We start from the raw sequence: 21,098 nt of genomic DNA on the forward strand, positions 1-21,098 counted from the left end.
CTGTCTTTACTGCAATTGTAAGTCTACACTATCCATCGTGGAATAGTCGCCCGCGTGGCGCAGTGGTTAGAGCGTCTGCTCTAGAGTCGCGAAGTAAGGAATTGATCCTTAGGTCGCGGGTTCGAATCCCACTGTGGGACGTGGAGACCGGTCCTTCGGATGAGATCGTAAAAACCGAGGTCCCGTGTCGCAGTAGGTGCTGGCACGAAAAAGATCCCTCACTGCTCAATGGCCGTAAGCGCCGAGTATAGGACAAAATTTGCAGCTCTCCACCGGCAAGTGGTGGCGTCTCCATATGAGTGAAAAATTCTCGAGAGGGACGTTAAAACAACATACAATCAATCAATCCATCGTGGAATACCGATCCCGATGTATTTACATAGTGTGATAACTGAATATCATACAGAGTCAAAGTACAGTATCATGAGCTCATAAACATGTATAAATGCAAATTATCAAATTCCTTCCCCTCAAAATTAAAAAAAAAAAAAACATCAGCAAAATTAAACTGCCCGGGGTACTTTTTTGCGAAATACGTCAAAGGTCAAGTGGACAGTATTAGTATTTTGATAATAACTCATGACAAACAATGCACATGCTAAATAGCATAACCTTACCTCTTAAATGTCTAGAATTAGTGAATATCGACACTTTGAAGTAGGTCAATGGTCAAGGTCAAGAGTCATGAGGTCGGTAAACATGGTCATTTACAAAAGCCATAGTACCAAGCAATATTTTTGCCCAAAATATCAAATCAATACCTCTTACAATTCTCTAGATATAAGGTGTGACAGTGCACGTATGTTAAGGCAGCACACAGATCAGGATTTGGCAAATTTACACTTTTTTGTAAAATGTAACATTTATTAATCATAAAGGTCACGTATCAAAAATTGATTATTATTATCCCTTCTATAGACATGTGACGTTTATGAATAGAAATATATGCCTAAAAAGTGAAAAGTTCAACACTAGGTTTGGATAATTAATTTCTGTTTGTAAAAAAAAACAAAAAAACATGTTAAACCATCTCTTGGACATCTCTTGGACATGAAAAGTACTGCTAGAATCCTACAGTTCTATCACAGAAATAATTATTTCTCATTTTCTCATGAAACCTTTCCAAAAGTTTTAGTAAATAAGATAGTTTTTTTTTTCATCAATTCATGTTAACCACACGATTCTAGCAGCACTTTCCAAGTACTGTAGAATACAAGCTTCCGATAGAAAGAAAATTTATGTTTCAAGGTATTCTGCGTAGTGTTGAACGTTTGCATTTTTTTTTTATTAAGAATTACAGAGGAAAGGTTTATCAGGATTTCAAACCACTGCCTGACTTCTTTATATGAAAAAAAGAAAATAAATCAGGGTACCTTATTTTTTCATTAAAACTCCTATTCCATACATCTGCTGTCATAAATTCTCGTTACCTTTGATCTCCACTCATCAAATAGTTAACAGTTATGACGTCACAGGTTTGGTATTTAACCCCCTTGAAAAATACAGAGCTATAACTCCACAGAGCCTAGATATCGAACATAATGAAACGTAATCCCTCAAGATGTTCATATTCTTTTTCACCCAACAATTATAGCCCTGCTAGACACGTCATTACTGTTGACGTAGATATTAATAATATATTTATAAGGACCTTAAATCACTTACTTTAACCCCTTCACTTCCACACCGGTCAATTTGACCGGTAGCGCCTTAAAACACGACTTCGCGAAAACAAGATCTCCGTATCTATTTTATGATAGCATAAAGGTATATAAACTATACATCATCTTTTTGGAAATTTTCTCTACTTTTAAACTATGTAAACATTTTATGTCTTAATGTCGGTAATGAATAGATTTTACGTTTTGAAGACATACACGACTTTTTGAAAATGGCGCAATTTTCCAAAGCAATTGTCGATTTCCCGACGATTGACATTTTTTCCTGATTAACTTAATAAAGAAAATATGATATATTCTAAAAGTACGAAAGCCTAGAAGGGTCAAATAAGAAAATAAAAAAAACAATTTAAAAAGTCGTAATAACGAGATAAAAAGTTGTTATTTCGAGATAAAAAGTCGTTATTACGACTTAAGAAAGTCGTTATTACGACTTAAAAAAGTCGTTATTAGGAGATAAGAAGTAGTAATTACGACTTAAGAAAGTCGTAATAACGAGATGAAAAGTCGTTATTACGAGATAAGAAGTCGTAATTACGACTTAAGAAAGTCGTAATAACGAGATAAAAAGTCGTTATTACGACTTAAGAAAGTCGTAATAACGAGATAAAAAGTCGTTATTACGAGAAAAAAAACGACTTTCTACCTCGTTATTACGACTTTCTTAAGTCGTAATAACGATTTTTTATCTCATTATTACGACTTTTTATCTCGTAATAACGACATTTTATCTCGATTTTACGACTTTCTTAAGTTGTAATAACGACTTTTTATCTTGTAATAACGACTTTCATAAGTCGTAATAACGACTTTTTTAAGTCGTTATAACGACTTTTTATCTGGTTATTACGACTTTCTTAAGTCGTAATAACGATTTTTTATCTCGTTAGTACGACTTTTTATCTCGTAATAACGACTTTTATCTCGTTATTACGACTTTTTATTTTTTTTTTTTTTTTATTTTCTTATTTGACCCTTCTAGGCTATCGTATTATAGACTTTTTATCACGTAATAACGACTTTCTTAAGTCGTAATAACGACTTTTTATCTCGAAATAACGACTTTTTGTCTCGTTATTACGACTTTTAAATTTTTTTTAATTTTCTTATTTGACCCTTCTAGGCTTTCGTATAAAAGCATATTTTCTCTGCTTTTAAAATATGTAAAAAAAATATTGTTATTTCTTTAAAATATTTTGTAAAAAGAAGAATTTTCTTGCACTTATGTGTTTTTTCTCGTTTTTATTCGTGATATTTAAGTAAAGCTCAGCTTTACGTGTATTTCTGTACTGAAATAGGGAAAACAAAATAAAGCTGATAAAAGTAGAGAAAATTTCCTTTTCAACAAGCCTTTATAGGTCTTCTTACTCTCAGTATTTATTTAATTACGATAGTTTGAATTTGTGACCTTCGCATAATTTTTGTAGAAAAATCGGGGGCGATCAATATTTAACGTCAAGGTCGATATTTTGTTGCGTCTTACTAGGAACAACATCGTTTTATAAGTACTACAGACCCTGAAACGTGCTACTACCCCACAAAAGCGTGTGACTTTCGTTCGCTTTTGGTTTCGTGCAAACCGTGTAGCGTTTCGTGTAAACCTGCACGTGCAGCGTTTCGTGTAAACCGTGCAGCGTTTCGTGTAAGCTCCAAAGCGTTTCGTGCAAACCTTGTAGCGAGCGTGCGAGAAGCGTGTGAGAAACGTGCGACTTTCGTGTAAGAACCGTGTGAGAAACGTGCGACTTTCTTGCAAGAATCATGTGAGAAACGTGTAGGATTCATTCGGAAGTCCTTTTATTTTAAATATGGCTATTGATGGATCAACATCCCATTCTGTGTTGTTTGTAACTAATATTATTCGGATATACATGTATCATACCGGTGGTATTTTAAGAGTGAAAAAAAAAACAAAACAAAACGGAAACAACAAAATAAAAGTACTCGGTAATGTATTACATATTTGTTTCATTTTCTTTCTTTTTTATTCCAATAAAGATGGACAGAAAATGTGTAAAAAGTAATTAATTACGCCTGTATATGCACATAAATTTTAGGGTATTTGATTCGATACATTTTTTAAAGGGAGCAATACAGAAAATTCATTAGGAATCCGGTCTTGTCCTTTTCATTCATTTATTTGAATCTCTTCACCATTTTTCAATTATGGGATGTGGGATTACAAGAACATATCGGTGATTAGTACAAAATAATAGATAGATATGGCAGGCGTGAAATTTAGTGTGTTGCTATGAATGTTCACGAAGTATTGGAATTCTATAGGCCTGGGAGCACAGTTTATTGATTTCCTTTATAAACGAACATAATTTTCTTATATTACAAGATTGTGATACAAATAATATTGAAACGATGGATCATTTATAGTCGTTTTTATGCATAAAATTGGTTGATTAATAATAGTCATATAAATGAATTATAATTCATGTGCTTCGGCAAGTACAGGCTTAAATATTTTTTGGGAGGGGGGTGATTTGGGGGTGATCAAATAAAAATACTGAGTTTTTGTTGTAAACAAGTCTTTTATTGATAATTTTCTTTTTAAAAATAATTTATTGCTTTTTTCGGTGTGGGCCCCATGCACCCCTAAAAAATATTGGAATCTTCTTTACACTTTCAACACTCTTATTTCGACTGAGATCAAGGTCATTTGCAACAGCGATCACGGACTCCGCGTGCCGGGACTGGAAACTTGTTCTGCAATTATTTCTTGTCAATCATAGCTAAGATGACACCCGACAATAACGATTGATTTTTAATTCGTGAAATTAGACGATTTTATTAGGATTTAATGGGTATAAATAAATACCCGTGGATTTTATTTCTTAAGTTTATCCAATTGTCTGTATTCAGTGAATTAATTTGCCAGTGCATTCGTGAATAAAATAAATCCTGAATAATCAAATATTAGTTGTTTTATTAATCACGCAGTTCTAGGGCGTATTTTTCGTAGTTTTTAGGACATTGGACATGTATACATATATATTGAATGTACTGTTAAGAGCCGCGACTATTGATTACATAATTATTTCTATTTCAGCATCCATTGTGTAAAATTTTAGCAAGAACATTGAAAAGTGTTGGAAAAAGTTGATGAAATTTTTTCACTTATTAGACCTTTGACCTCCAAAAATAGTTCTAATGAGGTCAAACATTAAGACAATTTATCTGCTGTATGTCCCTTTTAATTTTATGACCTCATATTTGACTTTGAAATGTGCTATAATGCATAAATGTGTGTAAGATGAGCAAAAAACAAAAAATGCTGCCCGAAAATTGAAAAATACCCCGTTGCTAAGCAACCCGTTTAAAGTCGTTATATGCAGAATTTAAAGAAAAAGTTTATTTGATTCATGTAGTACAGTATAATGCTCTTTTGTGAGTTTATTCTAAATTTCCTATTTCAACATACATCATTGTAAATTTTTAGCTTGAAGATTAAAAAGTATCGAAAAATTCGATAAAATTTTGCACTTATTTGACCTTTGACCTCCATTTCTACTAATAAGGTCAGTCGTTGGGTATCTGAATAGTCATGAAATATCATCTCTATGAAATTCCCTACAAAATGGTATGCATTATGCCTAGCTTTCTCCTTGGATGAAAAGGTTAGAAATAATTTGATAATGCTATTTCAAAAGGTCTCCAAATCACGTAAAATTCTCCGGTAGAGAAAAGGTTAAATGAGCCAAAATTTGAGGAACCCAAATCTTTCAACTGAAGTCAATTTTTTTTAAAAATATTTTGAAGATTACGCCAGGCAATGGGGCAAAAAAGAACACCTTGATACATTGACCGAACGGAATAAAAGTATCAGATTGATGTTGAAATTTCGCATTGAGCGATTGAGGGGCAATGTGAATACTACTTAATCTCCAGTGTTCAATAACTCAGAAGTGAAAAAAAGAATAAGATAGATTACGCGATCAATATTTAAAGGTCCTTACTGACAAAGCAAGTGACAAAATTGTCTTTTTTTGGTAAGACTTGTTATTTTAAATGTAATTAAGACAAGCTGAGATTTAATTCTGTCAGTTGTAATCCAACCTATATCCGTAGCTCCATTTCTAAGGAGAAAATTCTTCAAAATCAGTTTTGAATATTTTAATATTCCGACAAATCAAATTGAAGTTGAATTACCATACGTATGCTGCATTCCTTAACTACATAAAAATCCTTACAAACAGCTTTAAGGCACATAGCGGACTCAAGTAAATGTTCTATCAAGACTCGTGTTTCTTTACTACCTTTTAAATATTTACAGATGTAAAGGAGAAACATCAGGAGTACTGTACAACAATATATTCGATAAGTGGTGTAAATCGGATGTGAATACTTAAAAACTCTTATTTACTTTCAGAAAATTTTATCAAAATCAATATCCATAAAATCATCACTGTAAAAAACATTTCTCACGATAAATTAAATCCCAGGCTTTTTGACATCATAGACAGCTACTTTTTCAACAAAAATGGAACTCATAAATTGACTTGTCATTGATCATTTGTAAAATTATTTGTTAAAGGACGTATGGGAGTGACGATTTTGAATCTACCGCGCAACTCCGAATGACGTAAATGAATCTTATGTCGTTCATCTCTTTAGTAGAGTTTGAAATAAAATTTACAATGCAACTTATTTAAAGATATATACTTGATATAGAATCATATAAAATGTGACTAAAATTTCATTGGATTCAAACTAACAAAAAGTTGAGATAATTTTACGACTTATCTTACTTTTCGGCAATGTAAACAAAGCGGATGCTTCGAAAAGAATGAAAAGCGGAGTAAACGAGGATTTTCGTCCACCAAATCTATTCAGCGGTATAGTAAGGCTTTGTTGACTCAAAAAAAGGCGATGGTGAGCTGCGTCTGACTAAAAATTACTGTGCAAAGATTAAACCCATCATTCGAATCACAAACGCATGACAACTCTTGCCTAGCAAAAAACACAGACACTTGGGGGTCTGGACACCCCCACCCTCCTTTTTCCATTTTTTTTTCTTTTTAAATATGGGGTCGAGTCACCTTTTTCCTATATTTGTGTTCTAATATGCACTACATGTTATCGATAATGTAACCCTTTTGTCTCTATAAGCTGTTTTTAAATATCTCGTTTTCGACCGATACATGAAAAGAGAGAGGGCTTGCAACTCTTTCTCGTCGTCTGCCTCACCTCGCTTAAACTTCGCCTGATTATTTATTAAAAGCATGTCAAAACATGGAATATGCACATACCTATAAATTTGTTACACATTCTTCTTCTTTTTTTTTTATATTTTCAATTATTTTTAGTGCCACCGATTCGTGAATATTTCGATTAAATTACTCGCATCTAGGGTAATTTTCTTCATGTGCACCAGCTGGGAAGGAAGTGCAATAACGATAACTCCGACTAATGTTCCGAATGACATTACGCATATGATGACGCCCGAAACTTCCGATAAAAAGTTTTGGCGCTAATATACAAATACGATAAATTCACATATTTTAAATGGCAAGGAGAAAATCTGCTTATGCAAACACAGAGATTGTTACATGGTAATTAATTTGTTTAACAAATAAAAAGCATCTTAGAAATCAATAGCTATCTTTTTTTAATGCCTGAAAATAAACGATAGAGAATTTTATAAATTCTGAAGTCAACATTAATTTTTTAAAATATTTTTAAAATACTCCAGGTTTATTGACAACATTTATGAAAATGAATCTGGGAAAATTTTAATTGAAAAAAATACAAGTGTCCTTTCTCCAGAGGCAATTGGTGCATTATTGCAAAAACTGTTCCCAAATATTAAGTGTAAAAGATTACGACCACAAGGAAACTGGACCAAAAGGGCACGTGTTTACTTTGGCGTTTGCTGACGTGACAGTGAAATACCCCAAACTGTCCCAAACCTTACAGATATTTTGAAATATGTATCAAAAAATTGTTTAATAGAAGTTTCTCCTGTATCAATCAGAATTAGACTAAAGTTTTGAGTAACAACAAGAAAAGTTTAGTCACTGGACACAATATCATTTCCTATGATGTTCCAGTATTCCCGAATGCAGTGTAAAACTGGCATTGTCAACATATTCGATATGGAGTTATGGATGGAAGATGTGAATTGAAAACTATGTGCGACTCATTCTAAAAGAAAAGTGGATTCTATCTCAGAATACAGACTTTTTCAAAGACCCCCGAGTTTTGTATGAAAAGAGTCTTATGTCTTCAGTCTGTTTGAAATGTCCATGGCATCAGTTGTGGATACATTATTGGTGTTATCAGAATTTGCCATGTCTACAGCATCAATTTTAGATACCATGTCAGTGTTTGGTACTACATGTAATAATTTTTCATTTTTTCATTAATTTGAATTTGGTCAAATTACAAATTATTTTTTTTTGTAGATAGAGCAAATAAGTTTTCAATATGTTAATGTATTTTGATTCTCATGAATTTTGCAATGATATATACATTTCATTATAAAAATTATTTCATTACCTTAGGCCTACATAAATAAATTGTGTGTTTCCGATTCCCTGACAGACCCTAAAATATAAGAGCCGACCCTGAAAAATTTATCCGCCGATATCTTTCAGGAAGTAAACAATAATTCCATTTTCACCATAAGAAATCCTTCTGTGTTTGAGAAAATGATATCCTTTACACATCAAGCAGAAATGCCATTAGTAAGCTGCCCTTTGGGGAAAAAAGAAAAGAGCCCTTTGTTTCTCTCATTTTGTTTATTGTCAAAGTTGAATTTTAACAAATAAAATGTTAAAATAAAATAAAATGTTTTCCCTACCTACCTACCCTATTTTTTCTCTGGTTGGAATAGGAAACACAATATTTATTTATCTTGGCCTTATCATTGTATGAACAGATGCTAAATGCACTGCATATTAAAAAAAGAGTAGAACTTGAGAAATTCATCTTCTTTATTTTTAACAAGGTTTTCCATTGGACTGGTAATGACCCAAATGTGTGCCATGACCTTGATTCAAGATCCTTCAATCAAGTTAAAAGTAATTTTAAGAAAAACATTGAATTCCTTTCCTGATTGTATTTTGTATGGAGAACATGAGATGCTCATACTGATTATAAATATTGCATATAACCTAAGGTTACATGTATGTACTGAGTAACTGACCTTGACTCAAGGTCATTCCAGCAAGTTCAAGGCCTCTGGCAGAAAAGGTGTATTATTTGTACCTGGTCTATTACTCTCAAATGGAGGCTAATTGGTAGTTGATACTTGACATAAAAATTGCTTATGACTCATATCTGTGTCATAATCTGACCCAATGTCATGAATGTATAATCTCCTGCAACTTTCATGTATTAAAAATCTCCCATCCCTCATGCCTATGGTTACATTGAGGAAGTAATAAGCAGCCTCACGTCATATACTGTATATTTTTTTATGCCCCTGGATCGAAAGATCCCGGGGGTATATTGTTTTTGTCCTGCCTGTCTGTTTGTCTGTTTGTCCGTTTGTCTGTTTGTCTGTTTGTCCGTTTGTCTGTTTGTCTGTCTGTCTGTTGTCAACTTTAACCTTGCCCATAACTTTTGATTGGTTGGAGCTATGACTTTCATATTTCACATGTGTATTCCTTGTGACAAGACCTTTCTTTGGGTACCATCATATTTGACCTTTTGACCTTGACCTTGGAGTTTGACCCACTTTTGCAAAATTTTATGAGACTTTAACCTTGGCCATAACTTCTGAACAGTTGGTGCTTGGGGTTTCAAACTTCACATATGTAATCCTTGTGACAAGACCTTCCTTTAGATACCAACCACTTTGACCCTTTGACCTTGACCTAGGAGTGAGTTTAAACTACTTTTGAAAAAGTTTAACCTTGGCCATAACTTTTGAATGGTTGGTGCTAGGGCTTTCATACTTCACATATGTAATCCTTGTGACAAGGTCTTCCTTTGGATACCAACCACTTTGACCTTGACCTTGACGTTTGACTTTTATTTAAAAAACTTTAACCTTCGCCATAACTTTTGAACAGTTGTATCTAAGTCTTTCAAATTTCACAGGTGTATTCCTCAAGACAAGACCTTTCTTTGGGTATCAACATTTTTTGTCTTTTGGCCTGGATTTTGACTTGCATTTGAAGAAACTTTAACCTTCGCCATAAACTGCCATACGGGGGAATCAGTGTTTCACAAACACATCTTGTTTTCAATATACATTTATAAGCTCCTGTGTGAGAGTTATGTCAGGTGCAGTATTACAAAGCTTCTCAGGCCCGTAGACTGCTGGGGGACCTACTTTTTCCGAATATAGAAGTTTGCTTTAGTGATTGGTTCCCCCCTCCCTTTTGTTGCTGCAAGGTCAAGCACTGTCAAATTCCAGGAATTGAACAGTTTATAATTAGTTTTTTTTTTTTTTGCGTTTGCGTTTGTGTGTGGGTGGGTGTGTGGGTGGTGTTTTTTTTTTTTTTTTTTTTTTTTTTTTTTTTTTTTTTTTTTGATTTTTTGGTTTTTGTTTTTTGGTTTTGTTTTGTTTTTGTTTTTGTGCCTGTCAGATTATTTTTGGAAGTTGCTCTTTCCCCTTTTTGGGGTTCAGTTTATTATTATTATTATTATTTTTTTTTGGCTTGACAGATTATTTTTGGAAGTTGCTCCCCCCCCCCCAACTTTTCAAAAATGAAGAATTGTTAAGTATAACTTATTGTCCTTTGTACATTTTTGAAGAATAAAAGAGTGATGGTAAATATTACTTTTCATAATTCTTTTTCTTTAACCTTTAAAAAAACTCATTTCTCAAAACAGATATTTATAATGTGCTTTTAGTTAAATTAATAATAGAATTCTGCAAAACGTATGACATCACATAGGGGTGGGAAAACTTTAAATTACATGATGCCTAAGGGGAACAATGCTGTCATTAAATTCAAAGTAAACAACAGTATCTCTTCCGCAGGGCGGTGGTTGAGAGATTTTGAAACTGGACGAAATTATTTTCAAGCATTGAAGGGTAAAAATAACACTGGGGTAAAAATCCCCTGTATACAGTTCAAAAATCGCTTATATATGTTGCCTGTAAAAGTTGAAGACAAACATAAAGTGATGTTATAACGGTAAAGTTATCAAAATTGGAACTTGTTATTTCTTTGTGTTTTTGCAGAATGTTTGACACACAGTATCTGGTGAAAATGAATTCAAGAAATACATCATGAATAACGACAAGTAATATATAACGGAGTTTGACGTAAATGTCCATCTTTATTATTTTTTTTTAGAGAAAAGGGTAACTAAAAATATTTAAAAGGCATTAGTGTTTCTTGAGATAAAAAGAACAATAGCTGATAAATTCTAAACACTTGCCTCTATCCGGTTATTCATTTGTTGATAGATTTCATCCATCCGGAAATAATTTTCCTCTAATGTCTCAATTCATGCACTTTCACTTTTTAGTTCCATTATATAATCGATCCACCGTGTAAGTACAGAAAGAGAATCCTGTTTCACATCCCTGGAAAATAATTTGCAATGTATTTCATCACAGCCAATAACAGTCAATAAGAAATATAGAATGTGTGGGGAAAAATTAAAATATACTTGCTGTCCCTCTCTTTTAAATTATGCTTTTATCTATTCCTTTTAAATTAAATTAAATGTATTTATTGTTAAAGGTTTGAGTCATTGCTTTTATTTATCAAGAATTTAAAAGTTTTATTCATTCCTTCATTCAAACTGAAAGGCAAGTCCGTACACTGTTTTGAATTTTTTCCCCAATTTTTTTATTACTACATGTATCTGTGCATTTATTATACGAGTATGTGAATTAAAATTGACGTTGCGCAGTACTATAGATTATTAAATCATGGTTGTTACCAAACTGTTCTATCATCTTAGTAAAAGAAAAAGTTCATGAAGATAAAGATTTATTATAGCAACACAGATCCGTAAGCTATATTTGCGTTAATGAGTAAATACATTTGATAATTAAATAAACGGTTATATAATTATATCACTGGAAAAAGCTTTAGAAAGCTAAAAGATACACAGAGAAATAATACTTACAGATAGCCCGTATGATGAAGATCTTTTGCAATTTGTTTAATTACTTTGTCGAAATCGTGACTTTTCAACTCCCCTTTAGAATAAAAAAAATCTAGTATCAAGTATTACTAAGATACATTTGTAAATAAGGCTTCAAACACCTTTCTCTTTCTTGTTGGTTTATTTCTACTTTCTAAAAATCATTTTTGTCCTTGACATATAAAGAAAACGAAAAACTAACTCATTTTCTTGACATATAAAAATGATGTAATTAGCAATTTGTGAGCAGATCAAGTTTTTTTAAACTTTTTTCCCCAATTTCGACGTAAAAAAATTAATTGCCATGGATACTCTTTTAATGACATAAAAGACCATTGACTTGATAATGCAAATTGTAAATAAAATGTGAACAAATCAGCATGAACAGCCAATACAAATTCTAAGACTGACAAGATTTAGTCTTTACAAAGTGTATGTATTGATGTGAGAATTATTGTATTTTTATATATGCACATATTTGTCATTTATTGATAGTGTTTTGATTTTGTGTGCATGCAAATAAAATATATCTATAACCGTCGTATTGAAAATATCTATTTTTGTTTGAGCTTAAAATATGCATTCATTTTGATTTTATTGTGCAAAAGACCATCTTTAAAAGTAAGCTCACTAGAATAAAAAATTCCTAATTCCTTTTGATATGAACTGTCTTGTAAGCTACATGTAGTTGTAGTATATGACATAATTCAAATTCATTTCACCTAAAGTCATATTGTATTAAACGTACCTTTTTGATATCCCTTTTTCTTTATTCTTTTTATATATCTCATCAAAGGAATGCTGCTACACTATTTCTTAAACTGCAAGTGTTATTAAAGAATTCTGAAGCTGATGGTTTTTTTTTTTTTTTTTTCAAAAATAATATTTATACATTAATAAAAAAATCAGTCAAGAGATTCTATCTTAACGACTGCCCCTATTTTAACCGACGAAAAGATAGTGCTCTAAATGAAAATAGAAATGCCTCCGAGCAATGCAATGTGCAGATGAAAATTTCACCGACATAATAGCTTGTTTTCATTTGTTGTCAAGAAATCATAAATTTGATGTGACTCTTTCTCGATCCGTCTAGTTTGGCCTTTAAAAACCCAACAAATTCTCTTTGCATACAACTCTAAATAAAGTGTTCAATTAAGTCTACTGAAAGCATAACTTCAAGTTATTATGTTAATCATTCCATCTTCTAGTAAGAGGGGCGTAAAAGATAAATAAATGAAATAAAATAAAAATTAAAGTGAAACTTCCTTGAATGCGTAAGACGTTTAAACTTTAATTGATAAAAGAAAATTGCATGTCATTAAAGGTTTAGTACAGTGAAACTTGTCTTATCTGGATTTTGTGTAGTATGAAATCTTGCTTAATGCGATGCCAACTTTAGGTTCTTTTTTTGTGATTCAATTGTTTAAAATGTTGTCTAATTTGGAATGTTGTCTAATCTGGCTAATTTCTATGGAACCCATGGTATTTGGATTAAACAAGTTTTACTGTTTTATGAAATGACAAACATTATTAGGGGGTTGAATGGTCGGAAATTTTCACCACTGCCTATGCCTCTTTTCTATCAAAAGAATTTGTCAATTTTCATGTTCTTGCAAGTGTTTATGCCATATAATGCATTGGTTATTTTTTTAATCTGTAATGGCAACAAGAAGGTATGAATGAACCCACAGATCTACATGCAGTGATTTAACTGCTTATCAAACTTTCTAAAGCTATTTTTTTCCTTGTTATATTTTTTAAATATCATCTTTTACTAAAGGTCAAAATTTTATTTTTGAAAAAAAAAAATGATTATGCAGGTTTTAAGTGTATTGCTTTTTGTTTTGTACATATCGTTGCAGCATTAATTGCGCATCTGGTGCATCAAAATTGGTATGTGATTTACATTAGTTACAAATAAATAGAATTTTTTGATATACTAATATGTAAAATAAATGTCGTGATGACAGTCTTTTACGGAGATTTCTAATCCAACTAGGACAGAAAATCTTTAAAATCTACTTACGAAGCATTGAATAATAGCTCAGAACCTCTTTAACTAGAATGGGACAAATGCAAGCTTATCTGCGCAGTAGCGAATGATTAATAGTCAGTTGATACCTGATTTCACGTTGCTCTAAAGAAACACCGAATGACAATTGAAATAAGTAAATACATATATATTGACAGCGAACATGTTCATTACTAAAACAAAACATTATTCCATGATTATAAGGTAAATAAAAAGCCATTAAAATGTTGCATGAAAATGCGTATAAAAATGTAATCGAAAGCACATACTTCGTGAATAATATTAAGATCAGCAAGTGCAAATTAATTTAAACAGTTTTGGAGAAATGATTTAAAATTTTCTGATTTTTGCTAAACAATTTTTCGATTATAGGTAATCTATCAATTCAAAATCATATTTTCATCGCAAATTCGACTTCGCATATAATTTTTTATTATGAAGATATTCCTTTGTGTAGGAATAGACACCCCTCCATATAAATAAAAACTCTTTCGGAAAAAAATATGATAATTAACGTGCTTGGTTATGATAAAAAAGATCTTCCACTTACCATATTGGTTCCTGATTTAAAAACTGTTTTCTTCTGATTTCCTAAAATATTTTTTTTTACTGTATATGTACCATTACTTGGTATCTGATAATTCCTTAGATGGATTATTCTCTTAACGATCTATAACTACTTCCTCTTAAGAGTCATTCTTCGTAATAATTTGAAATTTTAACTAGGAGCTATTGTACGCATAGTCTCAGAATTTCTCCAAACTCTCTATGACGAAAATCTCTGATACCGTAAACTCAAACCAGGCCAAAATTGGTTGCTATGTGTAAAAATTACCACAGCAACATGTCCTAAAGTTTGAAAAATGCATTTTTTTTAAAACATGTTCAGAGTCCAATGAATAACGTTTGCAGCGATGCAAATAAGTGGCAATGACTGTTTCCAAACGTTGAAGACCTGATATCTTAAATGCATGATAAATATACCTGAGAAATCAATCATTACATAGTTACATTACTGTGGAAACAAAGTTTTAAAAGAAGTAATTTTATTCATTCTTTTTGTAAAGTCGTACACTAAAAATAAAAGCAATTATACGATGAAAAGCAACCAAACAATAGAAAAAGATCCTTGTCCTTATGTATACCAAGGTATATGTATACCAAAATGTGATATTTCTTAATTATTGGTTGGCAATGGTTGCCATGGTTTTAATACCGCAAAGGAATTTTAAGTTTACTCTTTGTATGTTTTAATCTGATCCTATCTTTTTAAAAGCACATTTCTATATTACGTGTGATCAATTCTTAAAGGAATTTGTGTGTCCTTATTCTCACATTTCAAAAACAAAATTAAATTGAATACTTTAAATGGAGCATAACTATGGAAATTAGCGGAAAAAATATGCATAAAATGCTGAAAAATATTTTGTTTACTTAGATACACACTCTTGCATGTACATTTCCAAAACTTTATGACTGATATTTATGAACAGCTTACCAGACTTTCAATTTTGATTACCACACAATCTCTAACTGGATGCAAAAAGCTTCTTGGTAACCATAGCAACAGTGTTATTTCTTCACCATACTTTATCAATATATGATATTCAAATTTAATTCTGTCAGATAAGTACAATTCAAGGCGAGTCAGATAATATTTCTTGATTAAATGTTAACTAAATTCCTCAAGCAGCCAAAAAATGACTTTAAACCACCGGTATGATTTTTCCATGGTTGCACATCCCAATTTTTCTTATGTTATCTGTGTTACGCGTTTAAACGATGCATTTTTGCAAGCTTTAAATCGGCATTTATTCCTCAAGATAGTGCTTGGCAACAAATTTTGTATGGTTACACACTGTGTTGCCATGGCAATGATTTTTTTTTAACAGAATAATCAAACTCATGATTAAATATTGAGCGTGTTTTGGCATTTTCCAACATTTAAAATGTATTCCGAATGTTGCCATGTTTACCACTAACTTTGATATATATTCTAAATGTGTCATGGTTTTGTGAGAATGTTTTTTTTTCTAAGTCTTTATTAAGGCTCAAAAAGATTCAAAGTAGCTAAAAATCTCAATTTTTCAAACTTTTCTGTCTGTTACCATGGCAACCAAGACACATTACAACCGAATATTATTGGATATATGTTTCTGGTGTCAAGTTGTATCAACGGGCAAAGTTTCATCAAAATCGGTGACCATACGTGGCAATAAAGCTTAAGTGGTTACAGACAATAGCTCTTCAGCCGTGTGACATTTGAGGTGAATCACACATAAACTTAGGATTTCACATTCATTTACCTCAGACACGCAAAATCTATACTAGAAACCGTTTATCTGCCAGATATTGCATGTGAGATATGGCACTTTTATGAGTGTCATGTAAGTTATATTCAGAAAGACACATGCATTTATAAATATTTCATAAGAAGGTCATCCACAATCACAAAAATCTAAAGTTGAATAATTGCTATTTTTAACAACCAGATGATAAACTTATTGATATGAATCTATGGAAGCAATTTCTAAAAGAACGATTAGTAGATTAAGAGAATGTCTTTGAGATTCCCAACTACTACATAACAGAAACTGAATTATATAGTAAGCTAAAAACATCAAATTATGTAAATTTCCAGAATGGTTAAAGAGATAGGTGGGACATCGATCTAAAAAGGCTGCCAGAAAGTAGGCTGTAAAATATTAAGAACGCTAGAGAATTTTTTAGATAATTTGTTTAGTCAAAAGGCTTAACAGCATTAAAGATCTTCGCTGGCGAAAGGTTACTTTTAGCTTCACATAAACAGAGCTTAGCGGAGAGGCATGAAATATGAAATGAGAGATTCAAATGAAGAATCGAAAATTCAAAACCTAAATAAACCAATCAGAACGCACATTCTGTATATTTGAACACTTGCAGTTCTTATTTTGTGATTCATTATCTAAATTTGACAGGTATGTGTGATTCAAAAGCAAGGAGAACACATAATAAAATTTCAATGAACTTGATTATTAAAATGTAAAAGATTCTCAAAATACCTTAAGATAAACATTAGAGGTTACATAAACTAAGAATATAAAAGAATCCAAGTCAAATACAGCGCTACTTTTTATGTTAAAACACGGATATGTATATCCTTTAAGCATATAAAGTATTCGAAATGGGTATCGGTAAACGTTCTATTTCTTGCTGAAATTCAACCACTGTGCCCAATCGATCAAACATGTATCTGGTCAGGTTAACACAGACATCCGTGATCAAAATTTTAAAATTCATTTGGCTGAAAACTTGTATGAGTCATCTTAGTCAAAATACTACCCAATGACAGGTTCTATTTGCAAACAAGAACATTACAACGACCATAGAATTTGCTAAATGCTGACTTAAAAAGAGATTATGGAAAGTCCACTAACATCATTTTTTTGTCAGTAGCCTGCTTTGGTTCAATTTTTTATCGTACTCGGAACATGCTGTCAGTTGTAAGACATATACACCATAACCAGATGATAGTGAAATATACATGTAACTACTGTAACATAAATAGGAGAAGTTGTCGATGAAAAAGCTAAAAACAAAGAAAGCTAAATCAAGATGTTCAAACATGTTGATCTTGCTTCTTCTCTACGGATTGAACATATTTATTGTAATTTCTAATTACAAACGGATTGGGCACAAGTTCTAAAAACTTATTACGCTCTCTCCCTACATGTAAATTACAAAGATTAAATAAGGTATCAGTTATGTATGTACATTTAAAGTATTCAATATTTGCGAAATTTACAAATCAATGCATTTTAAAGAATCATATAATTTGGTATATGCATGTAGATATAAATTAATATATTTATATTAATATATATACTAACATTTGAATCTTCCAGAATGTTTGATAAATGTTTGAACAATAGAGAAAAGACGTTAATTTATCTCTTCAGTTCATGTATCCTTTTTATCTAAGGTTTTTGGAATATGCAATAACTGATGATTAGGCAAGAAAACAGGATAATCAAAGCTTCATCTTTTCTGTTGGTGGTACGATGATTGGTCGACCCATAGGCCTGATTTTTTTTCCCGATCACGCTGGAACTATATTACGAATGAGTAATTCAGGTTTGCTTCTGATAGAAAATGTTGTATTTGGTAAGAGTCATATCCATTGAAACATATCATATAATTTGTATAAAACAGATGTACATATATATAGGGCTCAGCCAAACAAAGAAAAGTGTTACAGGAGCTTATTCTTAAAAGTGATAATGTGTACGTTATTTATATTTTCACAGACGAAAATACTTGGAATACAAGTTTCTTGTTTCAATCTCAGCCACAGTAAATATGGCAGTTTTTGAAAACTGTAAAAATAAATCCTCAGAAGGAAAATACATTTCATTAAAATGCAGTTTGCTACAATTGTAGTTGTAGTTATGTATGGGGTCAAAATGTGGAGTAGAATACGTGTTAGACAAAACTTCTTACAAAAATTTATTCAAATATGAATAGGATTACTATAAAGGTTTCACGGGGAAAATCGCAGTCGTCAAGCAAATTTCATCAATAATATTATCCATTCGATTCTAGATCTTGTATAGTGTATCTACATTGTATCTTGAGGAACATGTTAGCTAGTGATTTTTCAAAATTATTTTTTAGCAAACCTGTTTCATATTTTTTACCTACATCACAATGTCAAAAATATGCAAAATTAGAACCATACTCCTTTAAAATCTGATAAGATTAAAGTCACTAACTGCTAAGTTTTTACTCTAACAATTCTTCAAAATATTTTCAATGTTTTCTAGATATATTGAAGGAAAGTGGAGGGTGGGAGAATCTATTAAGAGCGTGTCTACTAGAAAACCATGCAAATATGAAAAATGTGGTAGTAGCAAGTCTCAAGGATAAACAGAATTTTTTACGCGGGTATGTTAAGACTACACTCAGATATTCTACTTGCCTATACAATATGACGTCATAGTAAGCTGTATGACGTGGTTTTTAGAGATAACGATTTTTTAGTATCTTTATTCAAAGTTTTATTTTAGGTCCAAGAAATGATTGGAAACATGTAAAATATTCTTTTCATTTTTGGATAGTATAATTAGCAAAGTAATTGTCAGGGGGGTATAATACCGAACTTCATTTTGAAGGACAGTGGAGGGACAGCCGAGTGAAAATGAAACTAGCTAGAATTCATGTAAACAAATATATAAAATAGGAGTTTAAAAGTTTATTCCGTGAACATTATGTGTGATTCATAAGGAATTAAAGAGTAAGAATCAGGTACGCTGATTTATTCTTATCATTTTTTTCTTATAATGAAGACAGTGTTTTGAAATCACGATCACTATTTCCTCTGTCACAACAAAGATGCAAAAGTTCAACACTACGCTGCATACTTTGAAACATAACGTTTGTTTATATAGAAAGCTTGTATTCTATAGTACTTTGAAAGTGCTGCTAGAATCTTGTGATTAAACATGAAAAGATAAAAATTTCTCGATCGTATGTACAAAATGTAAAAAAAAAATTGATACTTTTCGTGACCCAGTGATGTTTTTACATAATTAATTTTACAAAGAAAAATAAATTATCCCCGGGGTAGTGTTGAACTTTTCACTTATTCATTAAGGCAAATTTTCTATTTATAAACGTCACATGATGACGTCACAGTGGAGTGCTTCTTTTAGCCTTAGACTCAAAGTTGTCTATACAATGGACAATAATAGTAAATGTTTTATCCATTGCTCTTCCGATTTATCAATGTTACATTTTACAAAAAAAAGTGTAAATTCGCCGAATAATGATCAATGTGCTGCCTTAACATACCTGCGAAGTATCTTTATCTGAACCCAATCAAAATTCCAAAATATGACTCTATATTTGTTATGAATGTTTCTTTTTTAGTAGCAGCCAATATTTCATGTTGACAAAAATATGACCTAAGACAAGATTGACTTGTTAAAAAAATGAAAATTTCAAACTTCAATCAATAAATGCATAGTAACATAACATACGAGAAAAAAAATGACTATTCCAATCCAAGGTATCGTCTAACAATTATATTTTTAACCAATTTTTGTACAATTTGAAATGCTTAAGAACGGCACAGGAGCCAAAATATTGGCATAATGCCAGGAAATGATAATCATGCCTTTTTGTCACTGATAAAATTCATGTTGTTGGTAATCTGAATAACTGATTTCCATTGTAAACACTGTGTAAATAAAAAAGAGGCTGAAATATTGGAACTATATATTAAAGGAAAAACATTAATATTTTTTTTATTTATCAAATTGCAGATCAGCAAGTTTTACAGAAGATCTTTACAGATGAATAGGGATTTCAAAGACGATGAAGCTCTTTACAGGTCAAAATTACAGCCAGAGAGAGACTGATACCCATCCACGTCTTCTGACGACCTTGCAAATATTCATTGCCCTAAATCAGTTTCTGTTTAACATATGTCAACGTTTTGGTATCTAGTTTCCAGAGGAGCCCATGTGTAGCAGATTGTCTCACTAGCTTATGTTCCAGCAATATACTGTAAACCAACTTTACATTGCAACAATATTTGTTTACATTGGATAAGTTTCAATTCAAACCTTAGCTATTAGTGTTTGCAACTGATGAAATATTCTAGTACTTTACTTCCAGTCAATAATTATTACGATTTTTCAATATTTCCACTAAAAATCTAGTCCGTGAATGTTCTCGGAAACTGTAGACGTAAATACACAAAAACATAAAAGAAGTATTCTCGAAGAAAGTCGAGAAATTGACAGAATTTCTTTACACTTGAATAAAATGATGTTTATATTAAATTGATCTTAATATTACAATCTATCTTACAAATCATCCATCAAGCCTTGCTGAACCGTTTATGACTTCTGTGTGACACCACTTCAAGATTGCGTCAATGTGGAATGTGGTCACACCTGTTATCGGATTTGACTTGAATGTTGCAAATAGAGCAAATAAATGGATGATCAACTACATGCAGTTGGTACCACACTTAATCAATGGACTGACTGTACAAACTGATATTAGATTTGCGAGGGCCTTTGAGTGACAAATGAAACTCGCAAAATCGACACATGACAAGCATAAACAATTAAGCCCAATTACCCCCCCCCCACCCCCTTAAACTACAACTTTGAATATACTATATGGCGTTTATGCAAATTATCACGCAAGCCAATCGATTGATCACATCATGAAACCAAAAAAAAATTAGACAGTTATTTCTTAATTAACATCTAACGACGAAAAATATCACAACATTAAACAGAAGACAAAAAAAAAAAAAAAAAAAAATGCCTCAT

General features: G+C 31.7%; 2 long non-coding RNA genes across 2 annotated transcripts; one reads left to right on the top strand and one right to left on the bottom strand.

The window, feature by feature from the left end:
* Positions 1–10,472: 10,472 nt before the first annotated feature.
* LOC133188980 (uncharacterized) lies at positions 10,473–12,588 on the bottom strand. Its single transcript, XR_009721368.1, has 3 exons — positions 12,490–12,588; positions 11,724–11,796; positions 10,473–11,172 (listed from the first exon to the last, which is right to left on the bottom strand). It is a non-coding gene; the product is annotated as an uncharacterized LOC133188980 (long non-coding RNA).
* Positions 12,589–18,605: 6,017 nt separating this feature from the next.
* Positions 18,606–20,615, top strand: LOC133188982 (uncharacterized). The gene is made up of 2 exons (XR_009721369.1): positions 18,606–18,696; positions 20,076–20,615. It is a non-coding gene; the product is annotated as an uncharacterized LOC133188982 (long non-coding RNA).
* The last annotated feature ends 483 nt before the right edge of the window (positions 20,616–21,098 follow it).

This window comes from Saccostrea echinata, unplaced genomic scaffold (genome assembly GCF_033153115.1).
Source record: "Saccostrea echinata isolate AGI-Se365-2 ecotype Australia unplaced genomic scaffold, CSIRO_AGI_Sech_v1 ptg000016l, whole genome shotgun sequence".
NCBI classification, from domain to species: domain Eukaryota; kingdom Metazoa; phylum Mollusca; class Bivalvia; order Ostreida; family Ostreidae; genus Saccostrea; species Saccostrea echinata.